The sequence below is a fragment of the Chinchilla lanigera genome, unplaced genomic scaffold (genome assembly GCF_000276665.1).
Source record: "Chinchilla lanigera isolate Chin_1 unplaced genomic scaffold, ChiLan1.0 scaffold00023, whole genome shotgun sequence".
NCBI classification, from domain to species: Eukaryota; Metazoa; Chordata; class Mammalia; order Rodentia; family Chinchillidae; genus Chinchilla; species Chinchilla lanigera.
The window spans coordinates 8,028,436-8,051,739 of NW_004955424.1; the positions used below are offsets into that span (position 1 = coordinate 8,028,436).

At 32.9% G+C, this 23,304-nt stretch overlaps 1 long non-coding RNA gene across 1 annotated transcript in view; it reads left to right on the forward strand.

The window, feature by feature from the left end:
- The first annotated feature begins 9,048 nt into the window (after positions 1-9,048).
- Positions 9,049-23,304, forward strand: part of LOC106148584 — a 130,552-nt gene continuing 116,296 nt past the window's right edge. Inside the window, exon 1 of the long non-coding RNA XR_001234159.1 lies at positions 9,049-9,146. This is a non-coding gene — a long non-coding RNA (uncharacterized LOC106148584). The remainder of the gene's footprint in view (positions 9,147-23,304) is intronic.

A 23,304-nucleotide genomic window follows, 5' to 3' on the forward strand; every position in this document is an offset into this window, starting at 1 on the left:
CTAATAAGCTAGGGCAGTAATAAATAAATATAAAACATTACTATGATGATAAATCTAAAGTCATGGAAGATTGTATAAGATCATTTCAATAATGAGATTTTGGTATTGGAAAATTTAATTAAACTTTTCTTTTGAAGAAGTTTTAGGCTCACAGAACAACTAAAATAATCCCATATTATTCTCATATTCCCCTGCCCATGCATATGTATACCTGCTACTGTTACTTATATTATCATTGTTTTTCTTCTTTTTTCTCTCTTCAGATATAGTATGAATATTGGATATCTACCTCCCTACCACATCTTAAATTTTTGATCATTGTTAACATATGCATATTGTTACATATTACATATCTGGGATTTGTCATGCATAATTTAATCATTTCACCAATTGGCTAATATCTCCCAATTGCTGTTCCCCACACAAAAAGTAAAGTATTAAAATGATTAATATGAATCATGTCTGTTACTTAATAACTAATCAGTAATTTTTGGCAAATGATTTTAGTATTATTCAGATTACTTCTTCCTGGACATTTTAGAAATACTAAGTCTTCCAATTCATGAGTATGGGATTTTTCACTCATTTATGTTTTCTTTCCTTATTTCTTTCATCAAAACAAAAAGTTTCTGCATTGCAAAGATAGTGTACAAACACGAGGATAAGGCAACCTATAAGGAAGGAAAAGTATTTGGAAACCATATATTAGGTTAAAGGTTAATTTCCAAACTAGGTAACATAAACAATCCATCTTCATCATCATCATCATCACCATCATCATCCCTAATTTTAAAAAATGCATAAAGCCTAGACTATTCCTTCAAAGAAGACATATAAATGGCCAATACGTGTATGAAAAGATGCTCAGTGTGACTAATTAAAAAGAATACTATTAGAGCCTTAGTAATATACTGGTATTGATAGAAAGGCTGTGGGCAAAATAGTAAATATAGCAATTGTTGGTAAGGAAGTTATGATAAGGAAAGGAATACAAGATGGCTTGGCTTCTGTGGGTCAGTATGAAAGTTCATCAAAAAAAATTAAAAATAGAACCCAGTATGGCCCAGCAATTTTGAAATTAATATTTATTTAAAATCAAAAGACCCACTCCAAAAATGGGCATCTGAGATGAATACACACTTCTCAGATAAAGAAATACAAATGGCGAATAAATACATGAAAAAATGTTCAACATCATTAGTCATCTGAGAAATACAAATTAAAACAACACTGAGATTACATCTTCCTCTAGAAAGAATGGCTATCATCAAAAAATCAATCAGCAACAAATGCTGGAGGGCCTGTGGGGAAAGAGGAACCCTCTCCACTGTTGGTGGGAGTGTAGACTGGTGCAACCACTGTGGAAATCAGTCTGGAGATTTCTCAGTAAACTAGGATTAGAGGGCCCATCTAACCCAGCTTATCCTCTTCTGGGTATTTTTCCAGAAGAACTAAAATCATCATACCAAAATGAGATCTGTGCACCCATGTCTTTAGAACTGCAACTTGTCATAGCTAAATATTGGAAACAACTCAAATGTCCATCAACTGAGGAATGGGTAAAAAGATATGATATTTTTATATAATGAAATGTTACTAAGCTATAAAGAAAGATAAACTTAAGGCTTTTACAGGTTAATGGCTACCACTAGAGATCATACCCATAAGTGAAATAAATAAGACTCACGTGTGTAAACATCATATTGTCTCCCTAGTATAAGAACCTGAAAGAGTAAATGAAATCTAAAAGGTACAAAGGATAGTGAGAATAGGAAAGAAACTGCTTAAAAAGAAAGAATGACTGGATTGAGGGACAGGAGAAAATAGACAAAGGGATATATATATATATATATTTTTATACATAATATACAAAAGATAACTGGGATATTTGTAATACTAATTTCTCTTGCTTTCTTGAGAGGAATAGTTGATATTTAATTGTTTGATCATTCTTACATGTCTGTATTTGTTTATCTGAAATAACCAATATGAAGATAACAGTATGTAATGCAACAACCATTATTAATTTCTTTTCACCTGTCTGAAATTCTGTACTGTTTATATTGTTTTAAATGTTGTTTTATGTCTGTGTGTTTGTTGATATGTTTTGATTCTTTTATCTCTAAAAATAAAATAAAAATATTTAAAATCAGAAAGTAAAATAAATTAGAATATGAATATTCTTTGCAGCACTCTTTTTGTTTTTATTTTTATTTTTTGACCAGGAATCGAACCAAGGACTTTATGCTTGCGAGGCAGGTGCTATGCTCTGTGTGTGTGTGTGTTGTGTGTGTGTGTGCATAATGGAATTAGCCAACGATATTTAAAAATCCATGAAAATGAATCATTTACGTTTCAAGAAATATTTCAGGAATTTATACGAATAGTATTAAAAACAAAATTGTACTCTGTCAATGCAATAAATTTTAAGGATATTTTTCCAAGAATCAATTCAAGGAAAGGCAAGCAATCCTTTAGTCACCAAACAAAAGTCAAATCTGTCTGCAGAAGTAGTATACCAGAGCACCCAGTCAGTTTTCCACTGACATAAATTTAGAGGGCTGAAAGAAATATGAGATGGGTTTTCTCAAAAATCAATACACGCAAAGAATATGTCTAGAATAAAGAGTGAACAATGAAAAGTAAATGTAGATGTAAGTAACAGAAGGTACACAAATCTAAAACCTGCTGTCTTCGGATTAACAACTCTTAGAATAATAAACAAAATTAATAGACACAGTTAAATATATCAATGTAAATTTTTAAAAAAGTCATTTCGAAGAAAATAGTCTTAAAAGAATAAAGAGTAAAAAGGAATATAGTAATACAAATCAGGTTGGTATCAGAAATTTCAGTGATGTAAAATGATAGAATCTATTGCAAACACAGCTAGGATGATGGAGGAGCAGCTGTGCATGCAGCCACTGTGGCCAAATTGGCACCATGGTTTGTGTACCCACACAACATGAAACCACCAACTCTTAGCCAGTTCTCTGTTTTCTTCCACTCAGAACAGAGTCCCAGAGGCAACAATCAACCAAACCATCTGATTGTGGACAATGCCAATATCCCAGAGGAAAAGGTAAACCCCAAAGGACAGACAGCTTCAAGTAGAAATAGCAGATGGTCCAGTAACAGCAGCACCAAGAAAACTCATGGGTCTTGTAAACTGTGAAAACAGCACAGAAATTTACCCTAAGAGTAACTTCACAGAAGGATAGAGTTGGACAAGAAATCAAGCACAATACATACTGTATTGCCAGAGAGATTGTAATTAGGTGCCATTTTGGGAAGGCATTGATTGTGTGAGAATGAGTCACAGAATGATTATATTCCAGAACTTTCAGTGTTACCCTACTATAGTGACTAAGTGAAATATAGCCATGCGAGACAGACACAGACAGGGGGATTGCTAGTTCTACTAAAAAGTTCAAGTATAAGCTAGGAACTACACAGGGATGCATTCCATGGTGGGAAGCCGGGTCTGAAGGATGTGGCTTTCAGAGGTGGTTACATCTAAAGGTGATGACCTTGAGTCCAGTGGTCTGCTACCCTTCCCCCAGTGTCTCCATCCAGCAGAGATTGGTGGTCTGATTGCTTCCAGAGTCATGCCTCAGCAAGGACAGTTGCCATGGTCTGGGGTACAAAGATACAGGACTTGTGGGGGAGAGTTAACTCAAAAACTCACAAGCTATAAAGTTGGCAGGGTAGGGGCTGGGGAATTAGCTCAGTGGCACAGTGCCTGCCTGGCAAGTGCAAGGTAGTGAGTTTGATTCCCAATACTGGAGGAAAACCAAAATAATAATAATAATAATAATAATAATAACAATAATTAATAATAAAATTAGGCAGCATAGAGATGTGACTTACTAGATTCCAAGCCAGCAAGCCCTAGGTAAAAGCCACTCATTTAGAAGTAAGAGGAAAAAATTTTGACTGATTTTTTTCTCCTTTATTGAAGTTTATTTTTACTTTCTTGTTTTTTGTCTTTCAATTTTGTTTGTTCTCTTTTACTTCTACTTATTATTTTTTCTTTAGTTTTCTGCTTTTCTTTTTTATCCTCTTGTTGTTTATTCTTTTCTGTTACTTTTATCTGTTTTATTTTCTATTTATTCCTTAACAGAGCTCTTTATTTTCATTATAGTCTTCTTATATTCCAACTCTTAATTTTTCAAATATTACACTTTTCATTCTTTTGTTCCCCATGTCCTCTATTTTTATTAATATAATCAATAAGCTTTAGGAATCTATAAATAGTAAACTATATGCTATTACTGCTGAATACTACTCTTTTATTAGTAGAGACAAAGTTATTCCATTTACTAGATGGTTACTGTAGGTCAATATTTGGCTTCTCTTAGTTTTATACTACAGTCACAGATCTCTTTTCTGTGCTTAAGGGTTGTACATTATTTGTTCTAGGGTATGTCAATATCCAGTTTGTTGTTGATGCTATTGTTGATCATGACTTTATTACCATAGATAATTAAACATAGTCCTTGCTATTGGTTGGTTTTCTGTAGCAAATATCAGAATATCCTTGGTGTCATTAAAAGTACAGCTTTCAGTTTTGAGATAACCGAGTGTGAACCACATAGACCACAGCATGCTCTGAAATAAATGGGAGACAAGTTAAAAGGTATATAGTTTGCCATGCCTAGTGTGCCTCAGTGAAAATCACACACTATGTATAGAGGCTGTGGTACAAGGATCAACCTTCATGCCTCAGCACATAAAGCAAAAATAGAGAAATATGAGAAGATAAGACAAGAAAACAGCTCCACAAACACCCAACCTCCTCAAAGCCAATCTGAGGAGCACTGAGGAGAAGGAAATCAAAAGCCATGCAGCTAAATTATCTGAATGGATAACAGAAGAGATAACAAAACAGATCAAAAAGGGGCTTTGTGAATTCAAAGAAGATATAACTGAGCAGATAATGACCTTAATAAAATAGTCAAAAAGTCTGTGGAAGATACTAATGAAAAGCTGGGTGAGGTAAGGGAAGTGATACAAACATGAATGTCCAGAATAGAAAAAGAAGTAAAGACCTTTAAAAGGTATGAGTCAGAAATTAAAGAGATTAAACACTCTCCTGAACGTATGAACAGCAGAAGCCACCAGTGTGAGGATGGAGTGTCAGAAATAGAAGACACACAAAAACAAAACAAAACAAAACAAAAACTAAATAAAAAAGAGGGCTGGGATATACCTCAGCAGCACAAGCACCTGATTAGCAAGTGCAAGGTCCTGAGTTTGAGTCCCAGTAACAAACAAACAAAAAAAAAAACCAAAAAAAAAAAAAACCTAAGTTAGAAGTAGAAGATAGGGCTCTAGTCAGTGATAAATAACTGAAAGATACCATAAAGACATTAAGAACACATGAGATATGGATCCAAACCTGCAAGTTGACACAGAGAAAACTAATCTAAACAAACATGGAATTATCAGAAAAATCAGAAGACAGAACAAATGGAATAAAAAAAAACTTCTTTACAGAGCGGGCATGGTGGTGCACGCCTGTAATCCCAGCACTGGGGAGGCTGAGGCAGGAGGATCGTTGTGAGTTCGAGGCCAGCCTGGGCTACAAAGTGAGCTCAAGGTCAGTGTGAACTGCATATGGAGACCCTGTCTCAAAAAGACAAAAAAAATGAAAACAAAAACAAAAAACATCTTTACAGAAGTAATAGCAGAAAACTTTCCAAATATGAAAGAAAAAATTCACATATGGTTAAGTGAGGCATACAAAATCCCAAATAGCCATGATCAAAAAAATAGCTACCCCACAGTATATCACTGTCAAATATCTCAGAAGTCCTACACTAAAACAGAATTAAAAGATGTTAGTAAAAGAAATAAATCACTTATTTAAAAAACCTAGTAGAATTACAGTAGAATTCCCAACACAAAACTTAAAGGCCTGAAAAGCTTCAAATGAAGTGTTTCAAGACCTAAAAGAATAATAATCAACCCAGACTGATGTGGATTGCACAACTATCTTAATAATAGTGGTGTGGTCAGGTATAGCACTCTTGGATAATGCATTCATTTTAAAACTCTGATGTGACTGCTCCATTCACATTTTTCTTTTTCTTTTTTTAATTAAGATATTTCCATAATAAAGACTATCTAAAGAAATCCATGGCCATCAACCAGCACTCTGCAAAATTCTCAAGAATGTCCTCTTATTCTTTGCTGATGGGAATGTAAACTAGTACAATGACTTTGGAAATCAATACTGAGATTCTTCTAAAAAGTAAAACTAGAAATTGCATTTGACCCGGCTATACTAATTTACCTCCTGAAAGAGTGTAGGACATCATATAAGATTGCGACCAACTGAAAGGAACAGTTAATGCTTAAAATTTTCTTTCTTCTTGACACATCTTGCATGCTTGTATCTGGCAATCAGACTGACTGATATGAAGACAATAATATGCTGTATAACAACTATTGCTGAATTCCTATCATTCTGTATGATAAAGCTCTTTATCATTTCCAATTTTTTATTACTTATTATTGTCTTTGATTGTTTGATCAATCTTACATTCTTATATCTGGTGGGCTGAGCAATTTCACTGAAGATATCAGTATGTAATGTAGCCACCATTGTTAATTCCTATCATTTTGTTTGGAGGTCATGTATCATTTTTGTTATTTTAGTGTTGTTTTTGCTTTTATCCTCATTGTTGTTGTTTTGTTATTATTTTCTCTTTAAAATTAAAAAAATAACAGCATTAATGCATGCCTACCCATACTTTAGCAGCACAGTTCACCTTACCAATATTATGGAAATGATTTATATGCCCATCAACAAGGAGTGGATAAAGAATTTGTGTTTTATATACAAAATATAATACAATCCTGCCAGAAAGAAGGATAAACAAGTCATTCACAAGTAAAATGGATGAACTTTGATACTGTATTAAGTATCACAAGGTCAAATATTGCATGGTTTCTCTTACATGAGAAGCCTAAAATATAACGAAGAATCAAAAATCAGATAGATAACCGGAAGTAGGCAAATCTTTCACACATATGAAGGGGAAGAATAGGTGATGGAAGTAAAGGTGGGGAGGGAAAGGAGAAAAAAAATACTTGAAAGAAAAAATGGATATAAAACTTTTGCAACTAAGAAGGGAACCAAGAGATCAAAGGAACAGGGAGAAAAGGGATAAGTAGAGAATAAAAAAAGAATAAAGATGTGCTATGTACATAGACCTACTTTCTACAAATATTGTAATCATTATGGACTGAAAACATATAGTAATAAATATAAAAATTAAAAAAAGGAAAAGGAAAATGTGAATGGAACAGTCACATCAGAGTTTTAAAATGAATGCATTATCCAAGAGTCCTATACCTGACCACACTACTATTATTTCCTTGGACAAGTGATAGATATTTTTAGCCCAAGAAAGAACTTGAAAGTATAACATTCATGAAAATGTACTAATCTTTGAATAACTTAAAGAACTCATAATAGCTAGTAAGTTAATAAAAATAAATGCTCCAAAGCAGAAAATATATTTAGAATAAAGTATGGTAAGTGATGAAATAGTGCAGCTTTAAGAACATTTTGTGAGTATATGTGCAAATTTAAAACAGAAAAGAGATTTAACACTGTACCAGAAACAGAGATTGTTCTTGACCCAGAGGTAAAACTAATAAATATAAAAGATAATTTTATTTATTTTTATTTTTTATTTTATTTTAAAGATAAAAGGAGGGAAACATTAACAGACATACAACATTTTATAACATATCACAAGCACAATACAGACAATACAGAGTTACAAACAAAGTGGTAGGGAATTAACAATGGTGGTTGTATTACATATTGATATCTTCAAAGTGGCTTCTCATGAAAACAGATATAGACATGCAATACTGGTCAACCAAAGACTCATTGACAGTTTCTTTCAGCATAGAAACAGCAGACAGAAGAAAAACCATGTTATCTATCCTGTATATACATACATACAAAGATAATTTTAAAGATACAGGAATTTTTAAATCATGAGTAATCTAATGAAAAATTAAAGATAATCGGCAAATGTGCATATATAAAATGTAAATGATATGACATACGATTTAGAGAATATGGTATACAGAGGGCAATAAATGTGCAATCTTACTAAAATGGTATTTATTTATTTTTCTACAAATGTATCATATTTCTAAAGCAAACCCATCCTCATAAAGGTTTTATGGTTTTAATAGACTACTCAATAATTCATTGATAATTTATTTGTAGTGGTAAAATATATCTTGTTTTACTGTACATAACTTTGTTTCCTGTTAATTTGATATTTTATTATCATGATAATTGATTCAGGCAAGAAACAAGGAAGGTTCAATTCTTCCCAGGTTTTGGCAATATTTTTAAGGGAATTGCATCATTTTAGAACAAGCCTTTACCCATAAGTATGCACTTAGGGGGCCCTCTACAAATTGCTGCAGAATATCTTAGGTGATTATAAAAATGTTCCTTGAAGAAAAGGTGCTGAGCTCTGGTGGCAAATTTGAATAGCTATTAATTAAGAAAAATTTAAAAATTGGTGAGGAGTTGTTTTCTTCAAACACGGGGAAGAGTATGTACATTATGGTCACATACATGAAATTAGAGAAAGTTTGTGAGCTTACAGTGGGGAGAAAATGATTTAGTGAAGGATGAGCTGAACTAATTCAGGCAGAAATGTATATATTAGGATGCTAGGTTTTATTCCTTTATTTTTATAAAGCAGAACATCATGTAGAAGTTTGAACGTATTCTTCTACATGATTAAATTGCATTCTCAGATCAACATTCAGCTCTGCAGTCGGTCCTTACCCAGTGTTATGGTTTATGTTTGGATATCCCCCCAAAGCCTCATGCAGTCATGAGGTGGGCTTTTAGAGCTGATGATTGATCCATGATCCAATGCTGGGATTATGGGTGTGAGTGCTACACACGCCCCAGCCTGGGGGCGGGTAGTTTGCATATAATATAAGGAAGTGAAAGAGGCTTGCTCTCCCCTTTTCTGCCACTCCTCTCTTGGGCTCTTGTTATTTTTGCTATGTTCTACAGACATGAACATTTGCCCACTGCCGTGTGCTACTCTGCCTTGGAAACAACCCGGTATGGACTGAAACCTCCACAAACTGTAAGTTAAATGAACCTTTCCTTCCTTAATTTGGGGCATCAGGTATTTTATCCCAGCAATGAGAGAAAAGTAATGAAGACACCCAGTTTTTGCAGTTCTTGATTTTGGGTTGAGTATATGGGAACTTCAATTTAGGAACTGTGTTCTTCATCCACAGACAAAGTTAGTCATTTGGTAAAACCCAGGCCACAAAGATGGAACTGCCAGAGTCCTTTCTAATTCCAAATTATTTTATAGGAGGAAATACTTATAAACATAAATAACTGAGGGAAATGATACTACAATTAGTAGTCATTGTAAACTTAAGTCTTCTAAATGTCATTAGAGAAGATTCCTTAGGCATAGTTGGACTGATAAGCAATAGCATAGAAAAGAAACCTTAAGATTAAATATACATGAATCAATTAATAAAACTGAACTCAGTGAAGCCACAGGTATTTTATGACATTGAACATAAACTTTACAATCTTGATATCTTAATATACTTGAGAAAAAATATTAAATCCATAAATAAGGTATGGAGTGACCTAACTGCTTTTGGTGACAGCAAATATCTTTACTAGGACCCATTACACAGTACCAGGACAAATATAACACCACACATTAAGGATGAAAAACCCTTGAGATTGATTGGTAATCAGTGCTTTCTCAGTGGTCTCTCTTCTTTGTTTCAGAGACTGTGATTCAATTAGTAATATGTGATTCCCATGAATCACCCATTTTTAGAATTGTCCAGAGTACTATAATGAGAAGCCACATTTGATACTTGTTGATTTAAGAGAGTTATTGCTCTACAACCTTGAACTTTGTTATTGCTACATAATATTTAAAATTCTGTCTGATCTATGCCAAGTTTGAGCTAATTTTCATAAAATCTCTTTACATTCTTCCATAGCATGTTTCTCGTATGATTCCAGAATTTAGAATTCATGCAAGTGTATGATACATAAACTAGATTTAAAGGGAAAAAAGTCTATTTTTGGTGATACTCCCTAAATCCTATGGGGATTTATATGTTCTAAAATGTATCATTTATAACTTATTATGATATCTTATATTCTGAATGCCTTCAGATGAAAATATTAGTCATTTATGATTCTGTTGGTTTTCATTTATTTTATAAATGGTTAGCTGTTCCTTTTCACTGATGCAGACATGACTCCAAACCATACTAGAGGGAAAGAAAATGTACAGCTGCTGTATTTTATAGTTGTACCAAAGCCATTCAATAGAACAATTGCCTTTTTCTATTATATATTATTGCATAGTTCATAATATATGAATTTCTACTGTTGAACAGCAAAACATCCCTCCTCAATTGTGTGTTCCTACATATCCTGTATCTCAATATTAATAAATCTATGTTCTCCTAACATTTCTTTGTGAATTGATTTAGTTTTATGCACCAGGATATTCAAACAGCCTTGTCAATTCAGATAGCATGTATCATTAAAAATGTAATTGAAATAACAAATCCATGAGAACCCTGAAGATTTCAAGCATATATTTACTGGGTATAGAGCTACAAAATGAGGACTGGTAATTTTTCTTCTGCTTTTATTTTTATCTCTGAGGTTTCTGTTTGCAAAGGAAAATTTAATCTCAGTGTTCAAATATATCAATGTTCATAAAAATGCAAAAGTTTGTCATTTGCCATGTACTCTTATGCCTTTATCCATAAAGCTATAGAATTTTGTAGTTCACACACCTATGTGAATATAATCAAGTATGTTAATACTTCTTGTTAAACAAAGGCCTTGGGAAACTTTAGTTTTGCTCTACTCTTTCCAAGATGATTAGATGCAAAAGCTTAGAGAACAGAGTTCATGTCTACATCTGGAATTGATAGCAGGTTTATTTGTTGCCAAATATAACAAATATAACATCTTTTGCTGCAATGGTGATTGAGTATGTTTGCTTGCAGCCATTACAAAAGAATAGCATTTTTTTAACATGAGGATTTCGTGGTTAATGAAGCAATCTCACTGCATATTTAGCATATACTAAACTGATCTGCTTCTCTTTCTTGGGAGAAAACTTTTGAAGAAGTGCCTTAACAGAGAGTTCACATCGATCAGAAGTGTTGGCTATGATGTGTTACATGGTTCTATGTTTTAGGGATGTGTACATGACAGGCATGTGTGCCCATGACCAAATGTGTTTCAAGTTCTGAGATAATGGTTTTCCCTTTACCTGATATACTAAGATACTACCTCATTTAATACTAAAAAACTAGAGGACGTAGGCATCCAGTTCTGAGAAAATTCAAGAAAAAAGTTATTTGTTGAACATACGTAAGGTCACAGACCATGATAAGGGCATCCACACTGCTTTTTCCTGAAAAATCAGCAGCATCCTACACAATAGGGGGACCATGCCTGACAGAAAACCTCTAACACCTCCACATTTGTAGATGAAGAGTTAGAAAAAACAAGGCGTGTTTCACAGGAGCAAAAGTTTAGACACAATTTAACCCTTTACAGTGTAATAAGCTACACTGACCAAATAACATAAGCCACAGAGACAGTAGAGATGAAGGGAAAGAAAAAGCAGGGGTACAGAAGATTAGAAAGCCAAAGGAAGAAGAGAAGAGCAAATCTAGCAATTAGCTGGCATAACGGGAAGGCAAAGAGAAAAGCTCCATTCACGTCATCAAGCACAAAGAAAAAGATACAGAGCTAACCTCCCCTGAGATTTCCAATGACTCTTGCTCCCTTCCCAATTAAGCTGATTCAATGCTCTACTCCTAAAGAAATTTACATCAACCAAACTTGAAACTTAAGTTCTAAAGAGACCTTCCAATAGCGTGCAAGCAGACAGTGCTTTATACCAAAGAGAAGACACATATGGAGTGTTTAGGTTTGTAACAGAATATGTGAACATCACCCACGACAGATAATTAGAAAACTTTAGAACAATATCATCAATTCTGTGAATTAACTTTGTATCTTAGATTTTTTTTACGGTTTGTGTCTGGCTGTTTCCCCAAAGCCTCATGTGGTCATAGGGTGGGCTTTAGAATTTGATTGATTAAGGTGAGGAGAGCTACACCCAACCTGAGGTAGATAGTTTTGCATACAATATAAGGGAGGGAAAGAGGCTGCTTGTTGCTATTCCTCCTTTTTGCTCTTGTTTTTGCTGTGTTTCGCTGCCATGAACGTTTGCCCTCTGCCACGTGCTGCTCTGCCTTGGAGCTAGCCAAGTATGGACTGAAACCTCTACAAACTGTGAGTTAAGTAAACCTTTCCTTCCTTCATTTTGGGCACTGGGTATTTTGTTTCAGCAAGGAGAGAAAAGTAACTAAGACAAGAGTTATTTCAAAAGGAAACATTTTTTACAAAAAATAATAGCAAAATTGCTCAAGTATTAGTTTTGTATTTTTCAGACAAGAATTTTTTAAAAGGCACTGGATTATACAAATTGAAACTTTTGTCAGATGAATAAAGCAGTGCTTGGATGAAAGTAAGAAAGTCCAAATATTTTAAGTGATAAAAATAGTGATACTAAGCACTCAACACAAAAATGTTTAGAATTTCTGGGGAAATGAATCTACAAAGACAGGAAATAAAAATTTAGTAATCTGAAAATATGAAGAATAAAAATGAATTTTAAAAGATTACTAAAAGTAATTTCAAATAATATACCTATTAAATTTTTTGAAGTGATAGATATACACATGAAACATCTACAGTATAACATGCTCATATACACACACGTACATATAAACACAGAGTGAGAGTGACTCTCTCAATCTAAGTTTAAGCTATATAGTTGGATTTACTCTAATTGGAAATTATTTAAAAATGATTTTTAAGACTAATAAAAAATTATAATTTAGAAATAGCTATCATAAATGCTTTAGATTCTTTTTAGTCGTCAACATTATAAGGTTTAAAAATCACTTAAATTATTGCTTGAATTAATTAAAGTTGATAGCATAGTGACAAACAAAATACTATACACAATGGCAAGAAATATTGTACATGATATATATGTACATGTACCTGCAGTCTACTGTCTACTATATTTATATGATTCCAGTACATCCAATAGTTTATACATTTAAAATGAATCTAAAGTTTACTTCTGAGAGTCAACAACTGTGCTGAAATATTCTAGATATCGCTAGATCATCATAAGATTACTTGAATCTTTTCTTTAAAACTTTATAGCTGCTTCTATGTGAAGCAAGAAATGCTGACTAGAACCTCCGTGGGACAACATGTGAGCATTTACTGAGGCTACAAAAGAAGTTCATGTTAGCATCTTTATGGAAGAACTCAGTTTCAAACACCCATTGATAATCTCTTTATAACTACTGGACAATTGCAGGAACAAGAAGAGGGAAAAATCTGAACACAACAGTAGTGGCATATATCACTCATACACACAAAATATTGGAATAGTAAAGAAGACCATGATTTACGTCTGTTGATTCGAAACAATTATAACATACTTACTTATAAACTGGGCATGGTGGCACACACTTGTAATCCCAGCACTGGGGAGGCTGAAGCAGGAGGATCGTTATGAATTTGAGACCAGCTTGGGTTACAAAGTGAATTCAAGACTAGCCTGAACTGCCTGAACCTAGCCACAAAAACTTTGTTGAAGATAGTAATATGTAATATAACAACCACTGTTAATCCCTATCATTTGGTTTGAAACTCCATATCATTTTTGATGTCCTTGCTTTGTTTTGTTTGTATTTTACTATTGGGTTTTTTTGTATTATTTTCTTTAAATTTAAATTTAAAAAAGCCAAGAAGACAAATGATACAAGATACTTGTAGCTTCAAGCCTAAGAAATAATGAAAACCTAACGAAATGATTGGTCTTCTAGGAAGAAATATTCAAAGGTTAATGAATATAATACAAGTTTTGGATATTGTATAATGTTTAAAAAATTAAATTGTTTCTAATAACTTAACTGTCTCTGGAAAAAGACTTAAAATTAATTATAAATTTTAAAAATATCCAGCACCCAACAAGATAAAATTTACATTATCTAGTACTCAATAAATCATTAGCAGACATGCAATGAAGCAGAGAGATACAGAATAAAGAGAAATAAATTAATTGAATCTGCCCAGAATCGAGGCAGATGTTACAAGAATGAACAGACATTAAAATGATTAGTATGAGTGTATGTTATATGTTAAATTTACTTGAAAATTAGTTTATCATCTTCTAAAAATATATACCTACTGTATAATCCAGATATTCCACATCCAGACAAAATAAAATCATAATTTATACAAATATCTATGTGTGAATGTTCATAGCAACTTTATTTTTAATATCACAAACCTGGAAACACTTCAAATGTGTAGGTATATGATACAGGATTAAAAACTATCATGTCATATCACTTACTATAATGTTATTTGGCAACATAAGGGAATTATCTATTGATAGAACAAATTCATTTCAGCACAATTATACTGAAATTAAATGAAACTAGAATTATGCTGAATAAAAGAAACCAGAGCAAGAGTTCTGAGATTAAATTATATTAAAGTCTTTTGAAAACTACTTTATAGTGACAAAAAGTCGATCAATTATTGTTTGTGTACTGGGGTGAGAAGTCCTAGTGGTACAGAAGATGGAGAAAATTTGGTGGATGATGGATAAATTCATTACATTTAGTATGAATACTGTTTAGACTATATTCATATGCAGATGTAAATGTATGTGTGTATGTTCAAAATATAGATGTAATAAATGCTCAATTTAAAATAATATTAATATTATGAATAATCATTAATATACCAAAAAAAAACTCAAACAACCCAAATGCTCCAAATGCCTACACAGGTTAATGGATAAATCTATCAATTTATACCCCAATAAAACTGTTTTAAAAGTCCCCAGATATATTATATTACTAAGCAGAACTATTAAATTTACAAGTTATAATTAATACCTATATTATTTTAGTTGTATATCCATATAGAAAAGGAGGAAAATTTTTCACAAGCATATTTATTGCTAGCATAATCCTTACATTTTAAATTGCACAAAATGTGTGAAGTGTAGTTTTACATTTACAAATTCTCAATGAAAAGGCTAAATTCTAAATAAAAAGCTTTAAAAATTACTCCATTAAAATCAGGGGGGAAAAAATCGCCAAATTATTTTCCTCTCAATATTATGTAATGTAATTTTATATTAAATAATGAATATTTAAGTTTTGTAACAAAGTAATAGGCAGATAAAAAACAAAAGTATTGCTATTGTGAAATGATTGGGTTTCTGTAAAACTCCATTAAAACACATAAAAAACTATAATAGTGGAAAAATCCACTAAGGTACTTATAAGCTATAATAGGCTATTATTAAGACATGGTTGATAACCAAAACTACAAAACTATTTCTCCCTATATTCTACAGTTTCCAATTATAAAATAAAAGAAATAAAATTTTTACTTCAGAACTGTGAAGAATAAATTGTCTGGAAATATATACATACATACATATGCATATATACACATATTATGTGAAATAAGCAAAAAAATTGATAAATATATATAATGTGTACATATTAGAAAAATGTTTCTTATTTTTTGATAGAATGATTTAGCCTCACATAGATGTTTATTGTTTCTTTGTTAATTTATTTGAAAACTTAGAAATGTCCCCACTTAAACTTCTAGTTTTTATTATTTTACTTTAGTTTCCAAGCACAATTTTCTACACTTTAATATCATTCTGTTACTTTGAAAACAAATTACTCTTCAAAGTATCAATTATATTTAAGAAATTAACTTATTAATTTAGTTTTATGTTGAAAAAGAAAACTGAAGAGGGAATATAGTGTTTGTTTATGAATTTACTTTCATCACTCACAGCCATAATAAATATCTACCTTTTCTAAGAACTTCAGTGGAAAAGTAAGTTTGTATTGTCTTTGTGCTGTGTTTTGTGCAGGATAGTTCATGATTTTCTAGGAAGGTCAATGTGTTAAATTTCAGTTATGAGACTCCAGTCCTTATCTCCTTATAGGTATATTTTACATATCTTACAGTGGAAAATCTGAGATAGTTAAATGAAACATGCTAGGAATGGTTTTGTTTACTCATTCTCAACTTCAAGTGGTCAGGTGAACGTTTGAGTTCTATGTCTTTCCCGTCTAGTCTTTGCTGTTATCTCTTTTGTCTAACACTCAAATTCTTTAGATACTATGAACGTATATCACACCATATTAGATATTGTAGCATAAACATGTGCTAAAACCTACTTTTAAGTAATTTCTAGTTCAGTGTATCTGAGTAAGAATGACTAGTCTTAAATAATTTCCATTCAATGTCACTTCTTGCTGCTTTGAATTATTCTTTAGCTTTGTAATTATTGCTTATACTGCTGAGTATTTTCTTAGGGTCCTGTCCTAGAGTTCACTATTTTCCTCCAAAAATGTCAGGTTTTCAAATGGAAAAGAATTGATACAAATACATTTTCCTCCTGAGTCTTCCTGGTAGTGCTCAATGATATATGTTGTACCCTCCAGACATAGGTCTATCCTGTTAAACCACACAGATATTTAAATTTTGAATCAGTAGATCTGCTAAAAATCATTCATTAAGATCTATAAAACATTCACAAAATATTCTGTACTTAGTAGTATTTTACCCTTGTGGCTTATTAGAAATAATTCAATTCAAACATAATTTATTGAACAAAACATACACACACACATACACACTGGTTTTGTGTAACAAGGATATAAAGCAGATTCACAGTGTTTCCGATCAGTTGCTAGTATTTACCTTAAGAGTCAGTCGAATGAATGGATTTTTGTAATGCAATATATAATTGTGTTAGAACAATAAAAAGGCTCTGTTTGAACTTAGGATTTTCTGATTCAGAGAGGGACAATTCACAGCCTGAAACAAATAAACAAACAAATACCTGAAAATTTTCTCTGGAGAAACAACATTTGAGATTAAGGCAACATTAGTGTCAGCCTTTCTTTACATTTGTACTGAAAGAGTAGACTTATTCTAAACTAGGTATTCCAAGGTTAGATTAATAATGAAATCATTACTGTAATAAACTTGAGGAAGCAATGTATAACCTTTATAAGCCTCCACATACAGTGTATGGTGTCATGATATCATGTTCACATGCTAATGTTTAAATGAGGAAATATTTATAAAGCATGTAACACATACTGTGGTACAGAATCCATGTTCACTCAAGGTGAACTTTTATGAACGTTGCTGTAATAATAATTTCTGGTGCTACTTCTATGAAGGGAAGTGAAAAAGCATTAGAATGAATATGAGCAAAACTCTGGAAGCAACAAACCATGAGTTTTATGATAAACAGGAGAAGCTAATTTCAGTTTGAACATATGGTTCATTTGGAGAATAGTAACAGTATGGTGATCCCGGAAAAATACATTGGGGATTTATGTAGGGGTTTACGTGCCAGGTTAATAAATTTATAATTAATTTGACACTCAAATGAGTCACAGAAGTTAATAGAGTGTGGAAGTGATATAATTGGTCTGTTCCTTAAGAAAATTACTCATGGACTCTCAGAGAAAACGAAGAGAGGCAGGTAGGCCGGTTTGAAAGTGATTAAAGCTCTCATTGTGAAGGGACTGATTTCCTTTCCAAGAACAATAGCTGCAATAATGGAAAGAAATGTAATGGGAGGCCTGAGGAGATAGTGAAGGAAAAACTACATTCTTTTATCATTGGCAGAAGGTAGACTGAGAGGAGCTGGGGTTTACCTGAACCAATGTAAATTAAGCATCCAGCTGGGAGAGAAGGATGGATGAGGATGGATAAGGATGGATGAGGATGGGTCCTGGAGCAAATGTTCAGTGCACAATAATCTCCACACAGAATGAAGCAGAATTCAAGAGAGATTTCAGGAGATCTCTACACAGATATTTAGTAGTTAGTTAATATGTGTCAGGTGAAATTATTGGAGAAGTTAAGGCTTAACAGTGAGAAGTTTGAGAAAGAGGGCCTAGAAAGACTCTGTTGTCTTCCTTCAGATTTTGTGAATAATTCTGTTTGGGCTGGATCAGGTAGCAGGGAGTGCTCTAAATAGAGACATCTACACGTCATTGTTCCAAAGCTCCGTACAAGCAGGTCGCACAAGTCTACTGCGATCCACCTAGCTGCTCATTTGCAGTTTACAGAAGCTTATAATGAACTATGCAGAGGAATACATGGTGCAAACAATCTAACCGACTGTGTTATCTGTCACCTAAACTGCCTGATACCTATGCAATGAAGCTATAGGTTGGGGCAATAGACAGCTTTGGTATTATTCCTTCTCCTTTCAAGTTGTTATTTTTTTTCTGTCTACCTTCCTCCTTCTTCCATCCATTTCTCCTACCTTCTACTCCTTTCCTTCCTACTAGAGATTAAAACAGGGCTTTTTATTTTTATTTTTTTTTATTTTGAGACAGTGTTGCTAATTTGCTAAGTTGTTCAGGCTGGACTCAAATTTGTCATCTGCTTGCTTCAGCCTGCAAGAGTGCTGAGATAATAGTATGGGTTACTGTAGTCAGCTATGATTTGGTTTTCTTGTTGTTGTTTGCTTGAGGCTAAAACTGTTTATTTTACCCTTAGTTTATCTCTTCAGGAAAGCTAGATTGTCAATGTATTTTACAAATTTTAGTCACGTTTTCTACTGCACTTTGCACTTTGTAACATGACTACAGTGCACGAGATTTGTTCTTCTTTAGTTGCTCTCTCTGTTCCTCTAGAAAAAAAAACAGTTTTGGAATCACTCCATTTTTCGGATCAGATTCTTAGAGACACACATTATGCCCTAAGTTCATTGAAATTGATGTCTTATTTGAATTTATGTTGCTATACTTTCTCTGTATTTTATAGAAACTTATCAATACTTTCCAGTTAATACTAATGACAGAACTATGAAGAATCCCTCATTTTGCTTGAGAAATTAAAATAGAGATAAAACATTTTAAAAAGTACATCAAGGGAATTTTGAAGATCTGAGAAGCATCTATACAAAGGTTTAGGTAAATTTCAAATTGTCAAGTAATAGTATAAATGACCTCCAAGGAACATTTTGCTAATTCAAAGCTTCATCAACAGGTGAGGGATACATTTCCAAATAGTACTGATGGGGCAAATCATACAAATTTTAAAAAATGGAGTCAGCAATTACAGTTACTTCCTTCAAAAATGGTGTGTTTATAGAAAAGACCTCCATTTTGAGGTAAAATATCACTACTGAAGTTTTGGTATTGGTCAATATTCCTTTTGGTTGGCATATTATATTTAAGACAAGGAAAAAGGATGGGGAGGGTGGGACAAGATAGTAAAATACTGTGAAAATATTTTAAAAATATTTATAATGTACTTATATTAACAGATGGTAACATAATGAGGTAGATTCTCATTTTTTAGCTTGTGTTATTTACTACCATTATGAACCAAAAAGTAAACAAATCACTATTCCAGTCTTGATGTCTTATTTAAATTCCTGATCTCAATTCCAAACATCTCCAAATACCAAATTCTCACCGTGGCAATGAAAGTGTTGATCCTCTTCCAAATAATTCTGGCAGTTACTATTGACATATTTATAGCTAGAGTAATATTGTTTTTCCTTATTCCCATGGGTTTAAGCACTTTTTATCCACTCCTACAATTTAATAGTCTATTATTTTATTCCATCCAATCTACATAACTGTTATTATTTATCCTGTGTGTCACTCAGGCAAACACAAACTGAAGGATCTAGCATCTGCTAACACAGCATGTGTCTTCATTCTAGACTTTTTAATAACTGTTGTCTGGATGGTTCATGATTATTGAATCCTAACCAGAGAGTTGTTATGTTAAACCTCACCTTTTCTTGAATGTCTTATTAATTTCTATAAATAATATACATATTGGGCCTGGAATACAGCTCAGTGCCACAAGCGTCTGCCTGGCAATGTCAAGGTCCTGAATTTGCTTCCTGGTGTTAAATAAATAATAAATAAAAGCAAGAAAAACCTCTGGAAGATAATATACATAGTCATGATTCATGGTATTTTACCTTATATTTTATCAAATATGTAAATGCCTATATCATTCATCAATTTTTTATATCATCTCCCTGCCCTGCTTATTCAGGCTAGACCTTTACCTATAGCTAGAATTAAATACGATAGTAACATAATAATTACTTGTCTATGTCTGTCTATATTTAAATATTCCATGGGCATTTTATATTAGGCCCATTTTTTACCTTAATAAAAATAGGTTCAGGAAGGTTAATTGACTAATTCATATAGGGGATCAAGTATGTAGCAAAGGAAGTCCTCAAATGCTGGACCTAGGCCATCGCCTCTACTGCAAGCTCACGATTTTCTTTCATTTCCAATTACTTTCCCCACATAAATATGAAATCCCAGCCCCAGAGCACAAAGTGATGTATATAGATTAGCATTTTTATTTTCTGTTCCATCAAGGTGCTGAAGTGCTGGCATTAAATAAGAACTTTGGGTTTGACTTTGCTTTGGATAATACACCAGTTAAGAGATGCAAGCTTCAATCACATAGGATAATAAATGATCGGCTGAAGAGAGAAATTGATTTTGAAGTTGTAATTTACTTGAACTGTTTTGATGATCTCATAAAATACAGGCACGAAATTGAAGTTATTTAGGATTTCATGGCTCTCTTAAAGCCTGAATTACTACTTCAGTGCCAAAGTCCCCAGGAAAGATCCACAGGTTCCTGTATTACAGAGCATATATTTACTGTACTGTGAATATATTGTCCAATAGAGAAGTTTTACCTTTTCCCTCTTCTGTCTCATTCACAATCTTTCTCTCTATGCGTCTCTGTCTGCATCATAAATGACTCATTCCTATGGTGTTCAAGTGTCTGGTCTATGGTTTAAATTTCTGTCGAAAATGGTATTTTAGCATTATGGCCTTCTGTATATTATCTCTTTAGCTATCTGCAACAGAAATTCTAGTGTTGTATCATCATATAGCATTTTGTGATTTATGTATAAGAATTATAATTGACATCTGTAAGAAAAGACAATAATATTCAAGAAAGGATACAAAGATTACAGATTTCTGTGTCTAACTTTTCCATTACAGAACAGTGAGAGAACTTTGAAGGCTGTTTTAGATCACTGAAGACGTAAAATAAACACCTGCTGAGATTTCCAAAGGATTCAAGCAACTAAATCTGAATCTTTGAAGAAAAAAGATTTTTAACCTCCTCAAATTATTCAATGTGCCATCAAATGCAGTTTAAGGACTATATTTCTAGAGTATAGGCATATCTACATTAGAAACATGACAACACGGCCAGGGATACAGCTCAGCAGCATAGCGCCTACCTGGCAAGTGCAAGGTCCTGAGTTCAATTCCTGGCACACACACAAAAAGAAACATGGCAGTGTTGGAAAGCAATACCCCTCTAACAGAGTGTGTGTGTGTGTGTGTGTGTGTGTGTGTGTGTGTAGATAAATGGCTGGGTATGTAGATACAAGTCATTAGGTAGACAATTTTAAAGATGGATACAAATAAATGTGTATTATATTTCCTAATCAAATAAAACCTACAAAACTAAAAGGAATATATTTATTATTGATCTATTTCTTTAACTGATACAAACATATTAGCTGAAATATACTTTACAAATTTTCACAAAATATAATAGAAGAATTCATTCATGGTGAACATCATTATTTAGGTAAACAGATTATACCTTATGTGAGTAACATTCTTATTTTATTTATATAAATCTAACATAAAGTCTTATAGGATTACAAGAGATTGCCTTCATTTGAATCCAGGTTCATATAGAAATCATTGCATTGATGTCCTTTAGGCAGACCACAGAAATCACAGATATGATTAATTCTACCAAAGAATGTGCTAAACTGTTTCTTTCTAGTATTTTTATAGATTTTTTTCTTTTTGGTTTTTTTCCAGTATCGGGAATAGAACTCACAACCTTGTGCTCACCAGGCAGATGCTGTGCTGCTGAGCTAAATCTCCAGCCCCTTTATAGATTACTGAAAGGATGTCTTGCATAGATGATATAAATTCTATGTGTGGATTTTAGAATACTTAATTTCTATATCTTAATTTCTATATTTCTATATTCTTCATTCTTACTTTTACAAGTGAATAATTATGTAACCAATCAGATTTCTATAAGAATGTGATTTTAGCAGAGAAAGTAATAGAGACTGCATTGTGCTATCACTGTTGTGATGAGTTTTGAAAATCACTAAGTTGTATTTAAAACTGGAACTTTTTAATGTTCCAAGTGCTCGGATATATTTACTCTCATTATTTCATCCTCACAACGATGTATCAGATAGGTACTATCTTTGTACTTATTTTATACTGGAGGCAACTGATGTTCACCAAATTGGGTAGAACTGCCCAGACTCAAATCCTCACAGGCCACTATACTCTTAGCCATCACATTCTTAACCACCGTGCCATACTATTTCCCAGATCCTTAGACATGAGCATGCCTGAAGAACAAAGGGGATCAAAGCAACATCTTTGACAGTTATGTAGTTAAACAAAAACCAGCTAGGCATGGTGGAGCAAGCCTGCAATCACAGCACTCAGGAGGCTGAGATAGGAGGAATGAGGAGAGTGCAAGGGCAGCCTGGGCCACCTAATGAGACCTTGTCTCATAAAAACAAAAAAGACCACAATGTAGAATACATTTATAATCATCTACTAGGACTCAGGTCACAAACGTCTCTACATCTCACAATGAAATCTTAATGTAAGACATTGTAGAAAGCTGTGTGGACTACACGGTTGCCCAAAACTTCATGGTCACTTAATTTTATTTTTCTAAATTAATTTTATTGGCACACTTTAGATATATATAATAATCACATTTATCAGAGGGAATTTGCACTTCTACATACTTTAACTTGATTCTAGAGACTAGAAAGAAAAAAAGGAAACAAATCTTTTGCAAATGAGGGTAAATAAGTAGAAGGGGTGAAGTTGGAATTTTTAACACAGACATGATGAATTTGGATACTTACAATTAGTCTTTCATACATTAAATTTTTTAGTACACTTTAGATATACCTAATGAGGGCTGGGGATATAGCTCAGTGACACAAGTGCCTGCCTGGCATGTGTAAGGTCCTGAGTTTGATTCCTGGCACCACAAAAAAA